The 14,755-nt window shown below is 36.6% G+C and overlaps 1 protein-coding gene across 1 annotated transcript in view; it reads right to left on the bottom strand.

Annotated features, from left to right (window-relative positions):
- The window catches only part of ZNF782 (zinc finger protein 782), a 50,605-nt gene that overhangs the window by 27,110 nt on the left and 8,740 nt on the right, over positions 1-14,755 (bottom strand). The gene's annotated exons all lie outside the window — the stretch shown is intronic.

Here is a 14,755-nt window from a genome sequence, read left to right as displayed (position 1 = left end):
TTCAGAGATGTGCTATCCAGAAGAGACTCATTTTAAATTTAAAGACAAATATAGGCTGAAAGTGAAGGGATGGAAACAGCTATTCCACAGAAATGGTAACCAAAAGAAAGGAGAGAACCAGTCCCTCCCATCAGGAAACTTGCACAAGTCTCTTAGATAGCCTCATCCACCAGAGGGCAGACAGCAGAAGGAAGAGGAACTACAATCCTGCAGCCTGTGGAACAAAAACCACATTCACAGAAAGATAGACAAGATGAAAAGGCAGAGGGCTATGTACCAGATGAAGGAACAAGATAAAACCCCAGAAAAACAACTAAATGAAGCAGAGATAGGCAACCTTCCAGAAAAAGAATTCAGAATAATGATAGTGAAGATGATACAGGACCTCGGAAAAAGAATGGAGGCAAAGATCGAGAAGATGCAAGAAATGTTTAACAAAGACCTAGAAGAATTAAAGAACAAACAAACAGAGATGAACAATACAGTAACTGAAATGAAAACTACACTAGAAGGAATCAATAGCAGAATAACTGAGGCAGAAGAACGGATAAGTGATCTGGAAGACAGAATGGTGGAATGCACTGCTGAGGAACAGAATAAAGAAAAAAAAATGAAGAGAAATGAAGACAGCCTAAGAGACCTCTGGGACAACATTAAACGCAACAACATTTGCGTTATAGGGATCCCAGAAGGAGAAGAGAGAGAGAAGGGACTCGAGTAAATATTTGAAGAGATTATAGTCAAAAACTTCCCTAATATGGGAAAGGAAACAGCCACCCAGGTCCAGGAAGTGCAGAGAGTTCCATACAGGATAAACCCAAGGAGAAACACGTCAAGACACATAGTAATCAAACTGGCAAAAATTAAAGACAAAGAAAAATTATTGAAAGCAGCAAAGGAAAAATGACAAATGACATACAAGGGAACTCCCATAAGGTTAACAGCTGATTTCTCAGCAGAAACTATACAAGCCAGAAGGGAGTGGCATGATATGCTAAAAGTGATGAAAGGGAAGAACCTACAACCAAGATTACTCTACCTGGCAAGGATCTCTTTCAGATTCGATGGAGAAATCAAAAGCTTTACAGAGAAGCAGAAGCTAAGAGAATTCAGCACCACCAAACCAGCTCTACAACAAATGCTAAAGGAACTTCTCTAAGTGGGAAACACAGGAGAAGAAAAGGACCTACAAAAACAAACCCAAAACAATTAAGAAAATGGTCATAGGAACATACATATCAATAATAACCTTAAACGTGAATGGATTAAATGCTCCAACCAAAAGACACAGACTTGCTGAATGGACACAAAAACAAGACCCGGGCTTCCCTGGTGGGGCAGTGGTTGAGAGTCCACCTGCTGATGCAGAGGATAAGCGCTCTTGCCCTGTTCTGGGAGGATCCCACATGCCGCAGAGCGGCTAGGCCCGTGAGCCATGGCCACTGAGCCTGCGCGTCCGGAGCCTGTGCTCTGGGATGGGAGAGGCCACAACAGTGAGAGGCCCGTGTACCACAAAAAACAAACAAACAAACAAAAAACTATTTATATGCTGTCTACAAGAGACCCATTTCAGACCTAGGGACACATACAAACTGAAAGTGAGGGGATGGAAAAAGATATTCCATGCAAATGGAAATCAAAAGAAAGCTGGAGTAAAAATACTCATAACAGATAAAATAGACTTTAAAATAAAGAATGTTACAAGAGACAAGGAAGGACACTACATAATGATCACAGGATCAATCCAAGAAGAAGATATAACAATTATAAATATATATGGATCCAACATGGGAGCACCTGAATACATAAGCAACTGCTAACAGCTATAAAAGAGGAAATCGACAGTAACACAATAATAGTGGGGGACTTTAACACCTCACTTACACCAATGGACAGATCATCCAAAACGAGAATACATAAGGAAACAGAAGCTTTAAATGACACAATAGACCAGATAGATTTAATTGATATTTATAGGACATTCCATCCAAAAACAGCAGATTACACTTTCTTCTCAAGTGCGCATGGAACATTCTCCAGGATAGATCACATCTTGGGTCACAAATCAAGCCACGGTAAATTTAAGAAAATTGAAATCATATCAAGCATCTTTTCTGACCACAACGCTATGAGATTAGAAATGAATTACAGGGAAAAAAACGTAAAAAACACAAAGACATGGAGGCTAAACAATACGTTACTAAATAAGCAAGTGATAACTGAAGAAATCAAAGAGAAATTTAAAAAATACCTAGAGACAAATGACAATGAAAACACGACGATCCAAAACCTATGGGATGCAGCAAAAGCAGTTCTAAGGGGGAAGTTTATAGCTATACAAGCCTACCTCAAGAAACAAGAAAAATCTCAAATAAACAATCTAACCTTACACCTAAATGAACTAGAGACAGATGAACAAACAAAACCCAAAGTTAGCAGAAGGAAAGAAATCATAAATATTAGAGCAGAAATAAATGAAATAGAAACAAAGAAAGAAAACAATAGCAAAGATCAACAAAACTAAAAGGTGGTTCTTTGAGAAGATAAACAAAATTGATAAACCATTAGCCAGACTCATCAAGAAAAAGAGGGAGAGGACTAAAATCAATAAAATTAGAAACGAAAAAGGAGAAGTTACAACAGACACCGCAGAAATACAAAGCATCCTAAGAGACTACTACAAGCAACTCTGTGTCAATAAAATGGACAATCTGGAAGAAATGGACAAATTCTTAGAAAGGTATAACCTTCCAACACTGAACCAGGAAGAAATACAAAATATGAACAGACCAATCACAAGTAATGAAATTGAAACTGTGATGAAAAATCTTCCAACAAACAAAAGTCCAGGACCAGATGGCTTCACAGGTGATTTCTATCAAACATTTAGAGAAGAGCTAACACCCATCCTTCTCAAACTTTTCCCAAAAATTGTGGAGGAAGGAACACTCCCAAACTCATTCTATGAGGTCACCATCACCCTGATACCAAAACCAGACAAAGATACTACAAAAAAAGAAAATTACAGATCAATATCACTGATGAATATAGATGCAAAAATCCTCAACAAAATACTAGCAAACAGAATCCAACAACACATTAAAAAAAAAGGAAAAAAGAAAGAAGTGGCTATACCTACAGCAGACAAAACAGACTGTCTCTAGAGACAAAGGAGATCATCATATAATGATAAAAAGGTAAACTCCACAGAAGATATAACAATTATAAACATACGCACACCCACTCTAGAGTGTGCATGTGTGTGTATGTGTGTGTATATATATTTATATATATATGTATGTATATATAAATATATATATATATATATAGAACATCACCCAACAGAAAAATACACATTCTTTCAAGCATACGTGGGTCATTCTGCAAGATAGATGTTAGGTCGCAAAACAGGTCTTAACAAACTTAAGAAGACTGAAATCATTCTAAGTACCTTTTCTGAACTAGATATCAATGACAGCAAGAAAATAAGAAAATTCACAAATATGTGGAAACTAAATAACATACTCTTGCACAAATATTGGGTCAAAAAGGAAATGAAAAGGGAATTTTTAGAGTATCTTAAGAAAAACAAAAACATATACTAAAACGTATGAGATGCAGCAAAAGCAGTATAAGAAGAAAGTTTATAGTGATAAACATCTACATTAAAAAAGAAGCATATCAAAGAAACAATTAACTTTAAATCTCAAGGAACTAGAAAAAAGAACTAAGCCCAAAGTTAGTGGGAAGAAGAAAATAATAAAGATTAGATTAGAAATAGAGAACAGAACAATATAAACTAAGAGTTGTTTTTCTGAAAAGCTAAACAAAATCAACAAACCCTTAGGCTAGACTAAGGGTAAGAAAGAGAAATTCAAATAAACAAAATAAAAAATGAAAAGAGGAGATATTACAACAGATGCCTCAGAAATAAAAAGGATCATATAGGACTATTACGAACAACTACACCAACAGATTTCTTTAACATCTTTATTGTAGTATAATTGCTTTACAATGGTGTGTTAGTATCTGCTTTATAACGAAGTAAACCAGTTATACATATATATATATATATCTCCATATCTCTTCCTTCTTGCGTCTCCCTCCCTCCCACCCCCTACGTGGTCACAAAGCACCAAACTGATCTCCCTGTGCTATGCGGCTGCTTCCCACTAGCTATCTATTTTACACTTGGTACTGTATATATGTCCATGCCACTCTCTCAGTTTGTCCCAGCTTACCCTTACCCCTCCCCGTATCCTCAAGTCCATTCTCTAGTACGTCTGCATCTTTATTCCTGTCTTGCCCCTAGGCCAACAAATTAGATAACTGAGGTGAAATGGATAAATACCTAGAAACATACAACCTGTCAAAACTGAGTCATGAAGAAATAGAAAGCCTGAACAGACCTATAAAAAAATAAGAAAACTTAATCAGTAATCAAAAACGTCCTGAGAAAGAAAAGTCCAGGGCCAGATGGCTTCATGGTAGAATTCTACCAAACATTCAAGGAATTAATACCAATCCTTCTTAAACTCTTTTAAAAAATGGAATAGGGCAAGGACCTACTGTATAGTACAGGGAACTCTATTCAATATTCTGTAATAACCTATCTGGGTAAAGAATCTGAAAAAGAATGAATATATGTATATGTATAACTGAATCACTTTGCTATACACCTGAAACTAACACAACATTGTAAATCAACCATAGTCCAATTAAATTTTTTAAAAAAGGAACAGGGAACATTTCCAAACACATTTTATGAGGTCAGCATCACCCTGATTCTAAAACCAGAGAAAGACATGGCAAGAAAACTATACACCAATATCCCTAATGAATAGAGATTCAAAAATGCTCAACAAAAGACTAGCAAACTAAATTTAACAGCACATTTAAAAGAACTTAAACCACAAACAAGTGGGATTTATCCTTGGGACACAAGGATGGTTAACTATATGCAAATCAATCCATGTGTTTCATCACATTAAATAAATGAAAGAAAAAAGTTCTCAAAAGATGTAGAAAAAGCATTTGGCAAAGTTCAACACCCATTCATGATTAAAATTCTCAACAAAATAGGTATAGAAGACAATTTCTTCAACCTAGTAAAGGCTACATATGAAAAGCCCACAGCCAGTGGGGGAAAACTAAAAGTTTTCCTCTAAGATCTAGTACAAGGCAAGAATGCCCACTCTCACTTGTATTCAACATAGCATTAGAACTCCTACCCAGGGCAATTAGACAAGAAAAAGAAATAAAAGACATCTAAATAAAAAAATAAGAAGTAAAAATATCTCTGTTTACAGATGACAAAATTCTATATGTAGAAAACCCAAAAGACTCAACTGAAAAAAACGTTAGAACTAATAAATAAATTCTGTAAAGTTAGAGGATACAAAAATCAACCTACAAAAATCAATTGTGTTTCTATACCAACAATGAATTATCCAAAAAGGAAATTAAAAAATACTTGGGAATTAACTTAACCAAAGAGGTCAGAGACTTGTACACTGAATATTATAAAATGTTGAAGAAGGAAATTAAAGAAGATAAATGGAAAGACACCCCATGTTTAAAAATTGAAGAAATAAATATTGTTAAAATGTCCATATGATGCAAAGTAATCTGTAGATTCAATGCAATACTTATCAAAATCCCAGTGGCATTCTTTATAGAAATAGAGAAAACTATTCTAAAATTCATATGGAACACAAAAGACCCTGGATAGCCAAAGCAATCTTTTTTTCTTTTTAATTTTTTTGAATTTTATTTTATTTATTTTTTTATACAGCAGGTTCTTATTAGTCATCAGTTTTATCCACATCAGTGTATACATGTCAATCCCAATCACCCAATTCATCACACCACCACCCCAACCCCCCCGCCACTTTCCCCCCTTGGTGTCCATACATTTGTTCTCTACGTCTGTGTCTCAATTTCTGCCCTGCAAACCGGTTCATCTGTACCATTTTTCTAGGTTCCACATATATGCGTTAATATACGATACTTGTTTTACTCTTTCTGACTTACTTCACTCTGTATCACAGTATCTAGATCCATCCACATCTCAACAAATGACCCAGTTTCGTTCCGTTTTATGGCTGAGTAATATTCCATTGTATATGTGTACCACATCTTCCTTATCCATTCGTCTGTCGATGGGCATTTATGTTGCTTCCGTGACCTGGCTATTGTAAATAGAGCTGCAATGAACATTGGGGTGCACGTGTCTTTTTAAATTATGGTTTTCTCTGAGTATATGCCCAGTAGTGGGATTGCTGGATCATATGGTAATTCTATTTTTAGTTTTTTAAGGAAACTCCATACTGTTCTCCATAGTGGCTGTATCAATTTACATTCCCACCAACAGTGCAAGAGGGTTCCCTTTTCTCCACACCCTCTCCAGCATTTGTTGTTTGTAGATTTTCTGATGATGCCCATTCTAACTGGTGTGAGGTGATACCTCATTGTAGTTTTGATTTGCATTTCTCTAATGATTAGTGATGTTGAGCAGCTTTTCATGTGCTTCTTGGACATCCGTATGTCTTCTTTGGAGAAATGTCTATTTAGATCTTCTGCCCATTTTTGGGTTGGGTTGTTTGTTTTTTTAATATTGAGCTGCATGAGCTGTTTATATATTTTGGAGATTAATCCTTTGTCTGTTGATTCGTTTGCAAATATTTTCTTCCATTCTGAGGGTTGTCTTTTCATCTTGTTTATGGTTTCCTTTGCTGTGCAAAAGCTTTGAAGTTTCATTAGGTCCCATTTGTTTATTTTTGTTTTTATTTCTATTACTCTACGAGGTGGATCAAAAAAGATCTTGCTGTGATTTATGTCAAAGAGTGTTCTTCCTATGTTTTCCTCTGAGAGTTTTATAGTGGCTGGTCTTACATTTAGGTCTCTTATCCATTATGAGTTTATTTTTGTGTATGGTGTTAGGGAGTGTTCCAATTTCATTCTTTTACATGTAGCTGTTCAGTTTTCCCAGCACCACTTATTGAAGAGACTGTCTTTTCTCCATTGTATATCCTTGCCTCCTTTGTCATAGATTAGTTGACCATAGGTGCATGGGTTTATCTCTGGGCTTTCTATCTTGTTCCATTGATCTATGTTTCTGTTTTTGTGCCAGTACCATGTTGTTTTGATTACTGTAGCTATGTAGTATAGTCTGAAGTCAGGGAGTCTGATTCCTCCAGCTCTGTTTTTTTCCCTCAAGACTGCCAAAGCAATCTTAAGAAAGAAGAACAATCCTGGAGGCACCACACTTCCTTACTTCAGTATATATGCTATAAGGCTACAGTAGTGAAAACAGTATGGCACTGGCATAAAGACAGACTTAGAAACCAATGGAAAAGTACAGAGAGCCCAGAAACATATCCAAACATCTACAGTCAACTGGTGTTCAACAAGAGTGCTAAGAGCACAAAATGGGGGAACACTCTCTTCAATAAGTCATTCTGGGAAAACTGGACATCCACATGTAGAAGTCTAATCTGGACTCTTGTCTAACACTGTACATAAAAATCAACTCAAAATGGATTAAAGACATAAATGGAAGACCTAAAATCATAAAACTCCTAGAAGAAAACATAGGAAAAATGCTCCTTGACGTCAGTCTTGGCAGTGGTTGTTACAAGACAACAAAAGCACAGACAACAAAGGCAAAAATAGACAAGTGAGACTACATCAAACAGAAAAGCTTCTGGACAGAGAAGGAAATAATCAGCAGAATGAAAAAGGTAACTCAAAGAATGGGTGAAAATATTTGCAAATTATAATAATAATTATAAGGAGTAAATATTCAAAATATATAAGGAAGTCATACAACTCAATAGCAAAAAAGCAAATAAAAATGGGCAAGGGACCTGAGTTGACATTTCTCAAAAGAAGCTATACAAATGGCTAATAGGAAAATGAAAATGTGTTCAACGTCACTAATCATCAGGAAAATGCAAATCAAAACCACAGTGAGGTATCATCTCACAGCTGTTAGAGAATGGTGATTATCAAAAAGACAAAAGGTAAGTGTTGCTGTGGATGTGGAGAAAACAGAACCCTTGTACACTGTTGGTGGGAATGTAAATTGGTACAGCCATTATGCAAAACAATAGAGTTTCTTCAAAAAACTAAAAACAGAACTACCTTATAAGCCAGCAATTCCACTTCTGGGTATATATCCAAAGTCAGTGAAATCAGGATCTTGAAGAGATATCTGCAATCTGTTTTTACTGCGGCATTATTCAAAATACCCAAGATATGGAAACAATCTAAAAATGTCTATTGGCAGATGAATGATTAAAGAAGATGTGGTATATCGACACACAATAGAATATTATTCAGCCACATAAGGAAGGAAATCCTGACATTTGCCCCAACATGAATAAAACTAGAGGGCATTATGCTAAGTGAAATAAGCCAGAAACAGAAAGACAAATACTGCATGATCTCAGTGGAATTCAAAACAGTCAAACTCATAGAAACAGACAGTAGAAGGTTGGTTTAAACAGGCTGGCAAGCTAGGGAACGGGAAGATGTTGGTCAAGGGGTACAAAGGTCAATTAACCAGAGATGAATAAGCTATGGAGATCTAATATACAAATGTGACTGTAGTTAACAATATTATACCGTATACTTGAAATTTGCCGAGAGAGTTGATCTTAAATGTACTCACAAGCCCCACTCCCCACCTCCAAAAAAAGGGAGCTATGTCAAATGATGGGTATGTTAATTAGTTTGATTGTGGCCATTATTTCACAATGTATACATATATAAAAAAAGTCTTATACCTTAGATATATAAAATTTTTATTTGTCATTATACCTCAATAAAGGTAGAAAAAAATATGCAAAAGCCATGAACATTTACTATTTAAGAATATATAGATGGCACATGAACACATGAAAAAATATTTAACATCACTAGCCATTAAGGAAATGCAAGTTAAGGCCAAGATGAGATATTACTATACACCTATTATAACCACTAATATAAAAAATAGTAACAATACCAAGTACTAGGAAGGATAGAAAGTATCAATAACTGGATTTCTCACAAACTGTTGGTGGAAATGCAAAATGGTACAGCCATTCTGGGCAGTTTCTGTTTTTTTTAAATTAAGGTATAGTTGATTTACAGATTATGTAAGTTTCAGGTGTACAACATAGTGATTCACAATATTTAAAGGTTACACTCCATTTATAGTTATTATAAAATATTGGCTATATTCCCTGTGTTGTACAATATATCCTTGTAGCTTATTTTATACATAGTAGTTTGTACCTCTTAATCCCCTACCCCTATCTTACCCCTCTCCCCACTGGTAGCCACTAGTTCGTTCCCTCTGTGAGTCTGTTTCTTTTTTGTTATCTTCACTAGTTTGTCTTATTTTTCAGATTCCACATGTAAGTGATATCATACAGTATTTGTCTTTCTCTGTCTGACTTATTTCACTAAGCATAATACTCTCCAAGTCCATCTATGTTGTTGCAAATAGAAAAATTTCATTCTTTTTTTATGGCTGAGTAAATATTCCATTGTGTATCTATACCACATCTTTATCCATTCATCTGTTGATGGACACTTAGGTAGCTTCCAAATCTTGGCTGTTGTAAATAATGCTGCTGTGAACATTGATTGGGGTGCATGTATCTTTTTGAATTAAAGTGTTTTAATTTCCTTTGGATATATACCCAGTAGTGGAATTGCTGGATCATATAGTAGTTCTATCTTTAGCTTTTAGAGGAGCCTCCATACTGTTTTCTAGTATGCAGCTGCACCAATTTATATTCCCACCAATAGCATACAAAGGTTCCCTTTTCTCCACATGCTTGCCAACATTTGTTATTCGTGGTCTTTTTGATAACAGAGTTTGACAGTCTCTTAAAGAACAAAACACATACTTACCATACAGCTCCAATCACACTCCTGGGCATTTATCCCCGAGAAATAATAATTTATTTTACACAAAAATCTGAACATGAATGTTCATAGCATCTTTATTTATAATAGCCAAAAATTAACAACCGAAATGTCCTTTAATAGGTGAATGACTAAACAAATTATAATACATTCATTTATAGACTGGAATACCATTGTAGTAAAAGAAGAAATAAACTATCTACACACTACAACTTGGGCGGATCTCAATCTCAATATATCAAATACTGTATGATTCCATGTATATAATATTCTGGAAATTACAAAATTATAGAGATGAACAGATTAATATTTAGCAGAGATTAGGCATAGTGTGGGAGAGGGGATGGGTATGAAAATAAAGAGGTAGCATGAAAGAAATCATTGTGGTGATGGAATAGTTAGTTCTGTATCTGGATTGTGGTGGTGGTTACACGAATCTCCACATACGATAAAATGGCACAGCACACCAAAATCACAACTAACTGCTGAATAACCATTGATAAAAAAAAAAAGACTGGAATCTACAAGAAAAAGAAAAAATCTACATCCAAAGACAAAGAAGAAACCTTGAGATGGTAGCAGGGGCACACTCACAATATAATCGAATCCCATATCACCCAGGTGGGTGACGCACAAACGAGAATAATTATATAGCAGAAGTTCTCCCACAGGAGTGAGAGCTCTGAGCCCCATTCCAGGCTCCCCAGCCTAGGGGTCCGGCATCGGGAGGAGGAGCCCACAGAGCATTTGGCTATGAAGGCCAGTGGGGCTTGACTGCAAGAGCACCACAGGATTGGGGAAAACAGAGACTCCACTCTTGGAGGGCACACACAAAGTCCTGTGCACACCAGGTCCCAAGGCAAAAGTAGTGACCATAGGAGCCTGGGCCAGACATACCTGCTGGTTTTGGAGGGTCTCTTAGGGAGGCTGTGGCTCTCTCTGGGGTCATAAAAGCTGGTGGCAGACATAGCAGGGACATACATGAACTCTGGCTGGAGGCAGACATTTTGGGTCCTTAGCATCAAGACCTGGCTCTTCCCAACAGCCTGTAAGTTCCAGTGCTGGGACGCCTCAGGCCAGACACCTAACTAACAAGGGGGGGAATAAGCCCCATCCATCAGCAGATAGGCTGTCTAAAGACTTCTCGAGCCCACAGTCACCTCTAGACACAGCCCTTGACATGGTCCTGCCCACCAGAGGGCCAAGACCCAGCTCCACTCACCAGTGGGCAGGCACCAGACGCTCCTGCCAGGAAGCCCACACAAGGTTCTAGACAAACCTCACCTTCCAGGGAGAAGCAAGGAAATTATGATCCTGCAGCCTGCAGAACTGAGTCCATAAACACAGGTCAGAACCTACCCTGGGATCAGCTGGTCCCAGCCTTTGGGTGATGAGAGGGGAGTGTACTGCTGGGACACATAGGACATCCCCTACAGAGGCCCACTTATCCAAGGTCGAAAACATAACTAAGCTACTACATTCATAAAAATACAAGTATTAATTTAAACAAAATGAGATGGCAAAGGAATATTTCCCAGATGAAAGAACAAGATAAAACCCCAGAAGAACAACTTAGTGAAGTGGAGATAGCCAATTTACCTGTGTAAGAGTTCAGAATAATGATCATAAAGATGATCCCAGAAGGAAGGAAAAGAATGGACACACAGAGGGCCTCCCTGGTGGTGCAAGTGGTTGAGAGTCCGCCTGCCGATGCAGGGGATACGGGTTCGTGCCCCGGTCTGGGAGGATCCCATATGCCGCGGAGCGGCTGGGCCCGTGAGCCATGGCCGCTGAGCCTGCGCGTCCGGAGCCTGCGCGTCCGGAGCCTGTGCTCCGCGACGGGGGAGGCCACAACAGTGAGAGGCCCGCATACCGCAAAAAAAAAAAAAAAAAAAAAAAAGAATGGACACACAGAGTGAGAAGTTATAAGAAATTTTTAGCCGACAGTTAGAAAATATAAAGAACAACCAAAGACAGTAGAAGAATATAATAACTGAAATAAAAAATACACAATTAGGAATTAATAGAATAAATGAGGTAGAAGAATGAATCAGTGAGCTAGAAGACAGAGTGGTGGAAATCACTGCTGCAGAACATAAAAAGTAAAAAAGGATGAAAAACAATGAGTTTAAGAGATCTCTGGGACAATGTCAAACACACCAGCATTTTGAGAAAGAAGAACTGAGCTGGAGGTATCATGCTCCCTGACTTCAAACTATACTACAAAACTACCGTCGTCAAAACACTATGATACTGGCACAAAAACAGACATACAGATCAATGGAACAGGATAGACAGCCCAGAAATAAACCCACACACCTATGGTCAACTAATCTATGACAAAGGAGGCAAGAATATACAAGGGAGAAAAGACAGTCTCTTTAACAAGTGGTGCTGGGAAAATTGGACAGCTACATGTAAAATAATGAAATTAGAACATTCTCTAACACCATATACAAAAATAAAATGAATTAAAGATCTAAATATAAGACCAGATACTATAAAACTCCTAGAGGAAAACACAGGCAGAACACTCTTTGACATAAATCACAGCAATATTTTTCTGGATCTGTCTCCTACAGTAATGGAAATAAAAACAAAAATAAACAAGTGGGACCTAACTAAACTTAAGAGCTTTTGCACAGCATAGGAAACCATAAACAAAATGAAAAGACAACCTACAGACTGCGAGAAAATATTTGCAAATGATGCTACTGACAAGGGATTAATTTCCAAAATATATACAACTCAATAACAAGAAAAACCCAAACAACCTAATCAAAAAATGGGCAGAAGACCTAAACAGACATTTCTCCAAAGAAAACATACAGATGGCAACAGGCATATGAAAAGATGCTCAATATCACTAATTATTAGAGAAATGCAAATCAAAACTACAATGAGGTATCATCTCACACCAGTCAGAATGGCTATCATCAAAACATCTACAAATCACAAATGCTGGAGAGGGTGTGGAGAAAAGGGAACCCTCTTGCACTGTTGGTGGGCATGTAAATTGGTGCAGCCACTATGGAGAACAGTATGGAGGTTCCTTAAAAGACTAAAAATAGAGCTACCATATGATCTTGCAATCCCAATCCTGGGCATATATCCAGAGAAAACCATATTTCAAAAAGATACATGCACCCCAGTGTTCACTGCAGCAGATGAATGGATAAAGAAGTTGTGGTATACCACACACACACACACACACCACACACCCCCAATGGAATATTACTGAGTCATAAAAAAGAATGAAATAATGCCTTTGCAGCTACATGGATGGGCCTAGAGATTATCATGCTAAGTGAAGCCAGACAGAGAAAAAAAAATCATATGATATTGCTTATATGTGGAATCAAAAAATAAAAGATACAAATGAACGTATTTCAAAACAGAAACAGACTCAAAGACATAGCAAATAAATTTATGGTTACCAAAGGGGAGAGGGATAAATTAGGAGTTTGGGATTAACATATATACACCCCTATGTATAAAAGAGATAACCAGCAAGGACCTACTACTCTATAATAGCACTGAGAACTATACTCGATATTTTGTAATAACCTATCAGGGAAAAGAATATGAAAAAGAATATATATATATATACTTCACTGTATACCTGAAACTAACATGATATTCTAAATCAACTATATACTTCCATAAAAAAATAAGGTAAAGAAAATGGCACAGAGCTATTCACATACATTGTACCAATGCCTATTTCCTTGTGTTGAGAGTATATTATAGTTACCTAAGATATAACCATTAGGGGAAACTTGTGAAGAATACAACTATGCTAAATCCTGTGAATCTTAATTATGTTATATAAAAATTTTTAAAGTATATATTCAAACCAAAAACAATCTGAAAACATTTTCTTCTTAAAAAGGCAAGCCAGAGCTGGAGAATACAACATTTGCAAAACATATATCTGATAAAGATCTAAACTCCTTCAACTCAACAATAAGATGCAAACCAAAAAACTATACCAAAAAATGGGCAAAAGATTTCATGAGACACTTCATTAAAGGAGATTATGAATGGTTAAAAAGCACATGAAAAGAAGTTCAACATTGTTAATTACCAGAGAAATGCAAATTAAAATCCAATAAGATGCAACAAGAAATGTTGGTAATCAAAGAGCAATGATAACTCTCAGACATTGCTTATAGGCATGAAAAACAGTAGACCCAACTTGGGAACATTTGGCACTTTCTGAATAAGTTACATATAAACTTACCAGAAGACCCAGTAAGCCCACTCCTAGGTATTTACACAAGAAATGAAAACATATTGACACAAAGACTTATATGTGAATGTTCATAGAAGCTTTTTCACAACAGCCCCAAACTGGAAAAACACCCATGTGTCTATGAACTGAAAGGATAACAAACTGCGGTATATGCACACAAAGGAATTCTACTAAGGATAAAAAGAATAAACCTGTGATACACACACACACACACACACACACACACACACACACACATGAGTCTCAAAAGCATCATGCTAAATGAAAGAAGCCAGACAAAACACAGTATATAGTTTACGAATTCATTTATATAAAATTCAAAAAAAGGAAAAGCTATTGAAATAGAAAACAGATCAGTGATTGCTTGGGGTCTGAGAAGTAGGAATGAAAGGAGGGGACTCACTGCAAAGGGGTACAAGGAATTTTGGGGGGGATGATGAAAATATTCCAAATCATGATTTTGATGATGGTAATCTACTGTATAATCTTTTAAAACCTATTGACTTGTACACTGAAAAGTGCTAAATTTTCCATTTAATGTTCATCAACAAAAGTGATTAACATTTAAAAAGAGAAAAA

This window comes from Mesoplodon densirostris, chromosome 6, assembly GCF_025265405.1.
Source record: "Mesoplodon densirostris isolate mMesDen1 chromosome 6, mMesDen1 primary haplotype, whole genome shotgun sequence".
NCBI classification, from domain to species: Eukaryota; Metazoa; Chordata; class Mammalia; order Artiodactyla; family Ziphiidae; genus Mesoplodon; species Mesoplodon densirostris.
This window is presented reverse-complemented; position numbering and strand designations above follow the sequence as displayed.